This window comes from Rhinolophus ferrumequinum, chromosome 3, assembly GCF_004115265.2.
Source record: "Rhinolophus ferrumequinum isolate MPI-CBG mRhiFer1 chromosome 3, mRhiFer1_v1.p, whole genome shotgun sequence".
Taxonomy (NCBI): Eukaryota; Metazoa; Chordata; class Mammalia; order Chiroptera; family Rhinolophidae; genus Rhinolophus; species Rhinolophus ferrumequinum.
Window position 1 is genome coordinate 88,642,387 of NC_046286.1, and position 8,660 is coordinate 88,651,046.

At 36.8% G+C, this 8,660-nt stretch overlaps 1 non-coding gene across 1 annotated transcript; it reads right to left on the reverse strand.

Annotated features, from left to right (window-relative positions):
* Window positions 1-8,354: 8,354 nt before the first annotated feature.
* On the reverse strand, window positions 8,355-8,458 carry LOC117020924 (small nucleolar RNA U13). Its single transcript, XR_004422758.1, has one exon. It is a non-coding gene; the product is annotated as a small nucleolar RNA U13 (small nucleolar RNA).
* Window positions 8,459-8,660: the final 202 nt, after the last annotated feature.

An 8,660-nucleotide genomic window follows, 5' to 3' on the forward strand; every position in this document is an offset into this window, starting at 1 on the left:
GGGACTATATCAAACTAAAAAGCTTCTGCACAGCAAAAGAAACCATCAACAAAACAAAAAGGCAACCAACCAAATGGGAGAAGACATTTGCAAACAACACCTCCAATAATGGGCTAATATCCAATAAAGAAAGAACTTATACAACTCAACAGAAAACCCCACACAATCCAATTTAAAAAATGGGCAGAGGACCTGAACAGACACTTCTCCCAAGAAGACATACAGATGGCTAACAGATATATGAAAAGACTCTCAATTTCACTAGCTGTGAGGGAAATGCAAATCAAAACCACAATGAGTACCACCTTACACCTGTTATAATGACTACTATCAATAAGACAAGAAGTAAGTAAGTGTTGGAGAGGGTGTAGAGAAAAGGGAAACCTTTTACACTGCTGGTGGAAATGTAAATTGGTACAGCCACTATGGATAACAGTATGGAGCTTCCTCAAAATATTAAGAATAGAGATACCATATGACTCAGCAATCCCTCTTCTGGGTATATACCCCCAAAATTTTAAAGCACTTATTCATAAAGATATATGTACCCCTATATTAATTGCAGCATTTTCCCAATAGCCAAGACATGAAGACAACCTAAGTGTCCTTCGATGGATGATTGGATAAAGAAGATAAAGTACATACATACTACTCAGCCATAAAAAAACAAACATGATGAAATATTGCCATTTGCAGCAACATGGATGGATCTTGAGAATATCATACTAAGTGAAATAAGTCAGATGGAAAAGGACAAGAGCCATGTGAGTTCACTCATATGTGGGATAGAAAACAGAAAGCAACAATGAACAAATAAAACAAACAAACTCATAGATTCAGACAACAGTATGGCGATTACCAGAGGGGGAGAGCAGTGGAGGGAGGTTGAAGAGGGTAAAGAGAGCTGAAATATGATGACAGAAGGAGACTAGATTTTGGGGGGTGACCACACAATGCAATATACAGATGATGTATTATAGAATTTTATATAATGTTATTAACCAATGTTACCCCAATAAATTTAACTTAAAAAGAAGAATTTACTACACACACACACACACACACACACACACCTAAACCAGGCACAATATATCATTTGGCTTTAAATCTATCATACATGTATGTTTTATTAAAACTAAAAAAAAACATTTAAAAGGTAAAATAACAATGAACTTTGCTCTAATTGTATATCTGCTTCATCATATTCTTTATTGTTCATCTTAAAGTTTTTCTTTCCTTTTTTGGAGTTAGCAGTCTGATAGCCTGAAATCTTGGTCCACAGACTTTACAAATAGTTATTCTTCAACATAAACTCCTACACCTTTATACCCTAAAGCAGGGGTTAGCAAACTCCAGCCCATGAGCCACATCTAGCTAGATGTCTCTTTTTGTACAGCCTGTGGGCTAAGAATGAATCCTACATTGTTTAGATGGTTGGGGCTGGGGGAGGCAGGAAATCAAAACAAGAATATTTGGTGGCATGAAAGAATTATATGAAGTTAAATTTCAGTGGCCATAAATAAAGCTGTATTGGAACACAGAGCCACTCTGATTCATTTACGTATTATCTACGGCTGCTTTCATGCTACAATGGCAGGAATGTATGGCCCACAGAGCTGAAAATATTTACTAGCCAGTCTTTTACAGAAAAAGGGCTGACCCGTGCCCTACAGGTCCAGGCAAAATCCTGACATTAGCTCAAACCTCCCTGTCTCGTTTCTTTTCTTCATTTGCCTTTTCATCCTCAATTATCCTTCAGAGTATTCTCATCCCAGGACTAGCCTGAGCTCCCCCCTCTCCTCTTAAGCTCTATTCCTATAACATCTATGTGGGTGATTTATTCAATACCATAGTCTTAGAATTCCTTCACTTCCTAATAGAAAAACCTTCTCTCCACCCAAGCAATCCTCTGAATCCATGGCAATCTCCTAGACTTCAATCGTGTGGAACAGCTCTACCCTAGAAATCTTAAACTCCAGAATCCCCATTTTAGACCATAGCTTCTTGCCCTTTCAGGTCTCTCACTCTCTTACTCCCAGGATATTTACTCTGTAGTTAACACCCTGGTTTCCTCTGGTTTCAGTTTATTCCCTAGCCAACCTAGACTGCACACCTCATTATCTCACCACTGTCTCGACATCGTGTTTTTGCATTGAACCAAACTCCAAAGTTCCAGCTCAGCCAACTGATAAGTATACAAGGAATAATTTAGAGAAGCTGCATTTTGTAACCATTATAATAATTGAAACATGCAAGAATCATCAATGGATGCCAAAACTAATGAATAAAAATTAAAGAATAGGATCTTTACATAATCTACATAGTTTCCAAGCATCTAGCTCCCCACGAACTACTTATTAAAAAGGTGAAAACTGTAAACTTATAGTAAAAAACCTAGCACATGCCACCTCAACCAAGTGATCAAAGTTAGTGTCACCAATAATGGGACAAGTTGACACATGCCTCTTACTGTAATGCACTGATAAAGACACATTACTTACATAGTATCCCTGCCAAAAATATAGAACACAAGTTTTACAATAAGGAAACAATTAGATAAACCAAAATTGATGAACATTAAAAAAAAAAGACTAGATTGTATGCTTTAAAAACATTAGTGTATGAAAGACAAAGAAAGTCTGAAAAACTCTTCCAGATAAAGTACGATTGAAAACACTACATTGAATGCAATTCTCAATCCTAAAAATCCTGGATTTTTTTTTAAGCTATAAAGATATTGAGACAATTGGAAACCTGAATATGGACTATGCATTCAATAATAGTATTATGTTGATGTTAAATTTATTGAGTGTAATCATTGTAATATGGTTATTCAGAAGACACAAACAAAGTCTAGCTCATTCTCAAATGGTTCAACAACATTAAGTGTTATATACATGAAAGTGATAAAGCAAATGCAGCAAACTGTTAACAGTTGGTGAATCTAATGAAGGGTATAGAGAAGTTCATTCTTTCAACTTTTTATTTTGAAAAGCCTTAAAACCATAAAAAATATAAAAAACTCCAGGTCAAATTCAACCATCTGATTATGATGCTCTCATATTCAGGCTGTTAAGAACACCAAATGAAGACTAAGCTATGCCCCATATTACCTAGTTGACTCACATCCCATTTGCTGGGTAGCTTTTCTTAACCTTCACCCCTATCCTCAAACTATCTCAAATACCCTCACCATCTTCCTACTTCCTGGAAAACTGAGATTATCAACTTCATCTCTTCCCCACTACCTATAAGTTTGTCTATATCACCCATCTTGCCCCCTTTTCCCCAAAAGCTCATTCCTCCAAGTGTCCTGTGAATTCTCATGCCTTCCCAACACTTCAAAAAAAAATGTGATCCCTCAGTTAAAACCCCTATATCTCCCCAAATTCCCCTCTTTCTCTTCACTGGCTCTTTCTCCTCTATAAACAAACATACTATAGTTTCTCCCAACTTGAAACAACTTTAAAACCCAAACCCAAGATCTCCTCTAGCTACATTTTGTAATTCTGCTTCCCCTCCAAGCTCCTTGAGAGAACCTCTACCTGGGCGTTCTACTTCTTCAGCATCATTCATGCCTCAGTCTTGAGCCCCAGATGTTGGCTCTCTCCTCTTTCTCCCTCACTACTCCACCCATGCCCTTCTGTAATCGGAAAGCCAATGGGCAGTCAGTTATAGGAGAACTCTCTGCTGTGACTGGTGCTTCCTCACTCCTTCTGGCTTAGAAGGACCCTCTCCCTCCTAGTCAATGGTGCGCTTCTCTCTGGACTTTTCTTTTCCTGCTCTGACTCTTACTTTCTGAGGCTCCTGGATAGGGTAAAATTCTCTACAAGGGTTAATTTTGCCAGGGAGTTACAACAACATTCTCTTTCACAGACTCCTGAAATGTCCTTGGTCCTCTGGTCTTCTCAAAACATAACACTTAGGCAACCTCATCTAAACGAGCAGTCACAGTCGCAACAGCAGCAACAACAAATATATGCCAGGCACTGCACTAAGCACCCTTTAAGTTTTACTAGTTTCTTTGATACAGATATCCAAGTAGGTACTATTATTACCTACATGGTACACATGAGGAAACAAAGTTTAGGGAGGTTAAGGAACTTGTCAAAATCTCTGTTAGTAAGTAATGAAGTTTAAAATTCTCTCTCTTTTTTTTTTTCTGATTCCAGAGGCTGTGCTATGAAACTCCCACAAAATCATTAAGACAACATGAGCATAAAAGCAGGAAAAAAACAGAAACTAAATGGCTAATAGGACATTCAGACCATGAGGTTTGAGTGAGTCCACAATGCATTACATTAAAACTGAAGTTGAAAAAGGGCTTCGTGTTCTGCATTTATTTAATAACACCACGGGATGGGGTAAGATCCTCTACAAGTTCTATTTTGTTAGGAAAACTCAGCAATTATTACTGTACTTTGTGTGTTACTGTTCTAAGGTTTACTAAAATCTTTTCTAAAAGTATTCCACCTGTAGGTAGTCTTAAAGGTACCCTCACTCTTTGTGAGTCTAGTATCTTCTAGTTGCTTTCGTGTTCTGCCATTCCACGGACATTTTTGCAGAGGAAGAAAACCAATTTTTATAGAAATTGGAGTCTGCTTTTTAATGATGCAGTAACTACATAGAGGAAGGATATAGAGAAATTCTAAACTGCCAAATTGTTTTCTCACCTGCCAACAAATGTACAAAGTCTGTAATACATGGTAAACATGGGGGTCATTTCTGTGAGCAGAACCTCTGAGACATGATCCAATAGATTTTTGTCCTATTGTCATTTGAACGTTACTGACAGATTTATTTCACTCTGGCACGCCATCATAACAGTTGAGCTTTTAGGCAGTGGGAGTAATAAAATTCCACAAAGAAATTAAAGACTCTTAATGTCTGGATCATGCAGTTCTTTTCCTTTGTGAAAGCAATTAGAAAGGTAAGGAGATCTAACTGTATATTGGTAGCATTCCAGGAGGGTTTCAAAAGGTCAGATGGTCATGGAATCATAGAACTGAAAATTGAAAAATACCCGCTCCCTGGAAGGTAACTTAATAGTCCTCATTTTACAGATGAGGCCATAAAGATCCAGAGAGGCTGACGAGTAAGAAATGGAAAGGGAGAAGAGAAGGTAGAGGTGATTCAACTCCCCTATCTCAATCAGATCTGGGGCTTTGAACCAGAAGTTCAGAATCATCCACAGAAATTTAAAAACCCACATGCCCACAACAAGCCAAAGACTGGAAGAAAATATTTGCAAATCACATATCTGATAAAGGGCTGTGTTCAGATATACACAGAGTACTTAAAATGAAACAAGAAAACAAACGACCCAATTAAAAAATGGGAAAGACATCTGAACAGACCACTTATCAAAGGAGATATACTGATGGTATATAAGCATATAAAAAGGTGCTCAACATTATTTGTCATTAGGGAAGTGCAAATTAAGACAATAAGATATTATAAATTTATTAGAACAGATAAAGCCCAAAAATCTGACAATACCAAATTCTGGCAAGGATCCAGAACAACAATCCACCATTGCTGGTGGGATTGTGAAATGGTACAGCACATTGGAAGACAGTTTGGCAGTTAATTGCAAAGCTAAACATAAACATGCCATACCATCCAGTAATCACCCTTCTTGGTATTTACCCAACTGACTGGAAAACATACATCAATACAAAAACCTGCACACAAATGTTTATGACTGTTATATTCATCATCACCAAAAACTGGGAGCAACCAAGAAAGCCTTCACTAGATTAATGGATGAACAAACTATGATACGTCCATATTATGGAATATTATTCAGCAATCAAAAGGAATAAGCCACTAATTCATGCAATAACATGGAAGAATTTTAAATGCACATTGTTAAGTAAAAGGACACAGTTTCAAAAGATTATGCAGTGCATGATTCTATTCACATAGCATTTTGGAAAAGGAAACACTGTAGAGATGAAAAATGGGTTAAACTCACCAGGAGTTTTGGGAGAGAAGAGTACTGACTAGCTAAAGCACAGGAGATATTTTAGGACAGTGCAGCTTTTCTGTATGGTAAAACAGTAGTGCATAGATAACACTATGCATTTGACAAAACCCACGGAATTATGCAGCATAAATAGTAAATCTAAATGTATGCAAACTTAAAAATAAATCTACCAGGAGATGATGGAATGCCGACTGTGACAAAATAACAATTATTAATATGTGGTATAAACTCAATGAAAGGTTTCGGCGAAAAAAGGTGTTGACCTAAGTAACTTTGGAAATGACTAAAACAAAAAGGAACTGTACATTGGCACTGCACTCTAATTGGTAAAGTTGTTTCCCCTGGGGGTACACGTTAACAGTTCCAAAACTGTTATACATACATAGTGGAAATGAAAACTTAGTAAAATAGATGGTAGGAGCCAGGTTTCTCTCACTTTTGGAGAGGGAAGTTACTAATAAGAAAGAAGGGAAGGCTAGAATAAGCCATGTATGTAGTACTGGGTTAGAGTGGAAGATATTATGACCTCATGTTTAGTTTAGGAATGACACAGATGGTTATAGAAATAGTTACAGATATGTATGATACACAGGTTCATATTTCCTAGCTCTGCCTGTTGAGAAAACCCAGATGCAATGATACTCCATCAACAAGCACACTCAGCACTCAGATCTTTTGTTTCTAACACCATTCTCCAATAAAAGGAACGCGCCCCCTTGGAGAAATTGCAGATTCCAGGGCTGAGGCACAGAATACACATGATGAACCTAGAGCACCTTCTAATGTCAGAAAGGAAGGAAATGCTCAAAAACAAAATAATAATGGTGGCATGTCAAACAGACACAGGAATTAACCTAAAAGTTATCAATGACCAAACCAAGGTATAAAATAAATGTCAGTATTTATATCAGTATGGACTCATATCAATGATTAAATAAATAAGCAAGTAAATAAATAAGAAGATACAAGTTCTGTGCAGGAGAATTCCAAATATGTGTATGTACCTTATCCTCAAGAACGTGAAGCACAACTATCTCCCATTCCCTAGGTGAGGGTGGGTTGCACACAGTAACTTCCTTCCACAGTGTACTTATCGAGAGGGGAAAAGGGTAACACCACAGTGGAGGAACCTGACAAGCACTACCTCAGCCAGGTGACCAAGGTCAACATCAACAGTGATAAGTTATATTCACAGCATGTACCCTTTTCCTTCACCTCTTTGGCCTTTTCGCCCAAAACTTCAGTTAACCATAAGAAAAACATTAGAGAAACCCAAACTGAGGGACTTGCCACAAAATACCTAACCAGTACTTTTGGAAACTGTCAAGGACATCAAAAAAGGAAAATGTGAGATACTGTCACTGCCAACAGGTCGCTGAAGAGACATGAGGACTAAATATAATGTGCTATCCTGAGTGGGATCCTGGAACACAAAAAGAACATTAGGGGAAAACTAATGAAATTTGAATAAACTATGGAGTTTAGTTAATAATAATAATACATCATTACTCGTGGTAAATACACAATAGAAATATAAGTAATTAACAATGGGGCAAACTGGGTGCTGGGTATCTGGGAACTGTCTCCACTACCTTTGCAATTTTTTTGTAAATTGAAAATGACTCTAAAATAAAAACTGTATTTAAAAAAACTAAAACCTACTTGTCTGACCTCCACCTGAAGAGATCTGGATTCAGTCAGTCTGGGAACACTGCCATGAACAGAAGCTAACAGTTAATACTAAGTAATGGACAACAAGCAATGAACAAATCTACCTCTAAAGAATTCGCCAATGTATCCCAGCTCCTTATTACTCACCTAACGCAATCAATCATATGTTTGATAAACATTTACAGAAGGCCTACCATCTGCTAGGAACGTGGCAAGGTACTGTGAATCAAAACCTAAGCCAATGTTTTCCAAACAGTGGGTCACAACACTATTAGTAGGTCATGATATCAACCTAGTGGGCCACAACCAGCATTTTTTCCCTAATGAAATAAAAGGATAAAAAATATCAGAATGCAATTTATATAATAAATTTGCTTTGGGAAATTATTTTGAGTAAGTGTGTGCTTGTCTTGGGTTATGGCAGAAAATGCATTTCTTAATACAGATTAAAGTCAAAAGAACTTGAATCCTACCACATTAAATTATGTCCCAGGCCTCAAGGAGCTAATTTACTAGAGACAAGTAAATCTTGGAAGAAAGATATTTTTTCAATTATAGCATAATGAAACTGTTTTCTATGATTCATACAAAAAATAGTACAATGCTAACCAGTGCACACAATCTTAGCTAATGTAGTATCACTGCATATGTTAATTATTATTATTATTATTATTATTTTTATTTTTTTCCTTCATGTCAGACAGGTAATGGGCTGATGTCGTAACAAGGTTTGTGGGAGGCACATCTCACACAAGAGCGTGAACACCCAATCATCACACTTATGAACTACAAAAGGATGAATTATTATTTTTTAAGTTTTATTAAATTTATTGGGGTGATATTGGTTAGTAAAATTATATACACGTAGGTTTCAAGTGTATGAGGTCTGATAATTAAATTCGCAAACTTGTTCCAACAATGTTGCTAACCTTTTTTTGATATTAGAGGGATTATTCATTATGAATTTGTACCAATTGAACAGTTATTTACTATTTGGAAG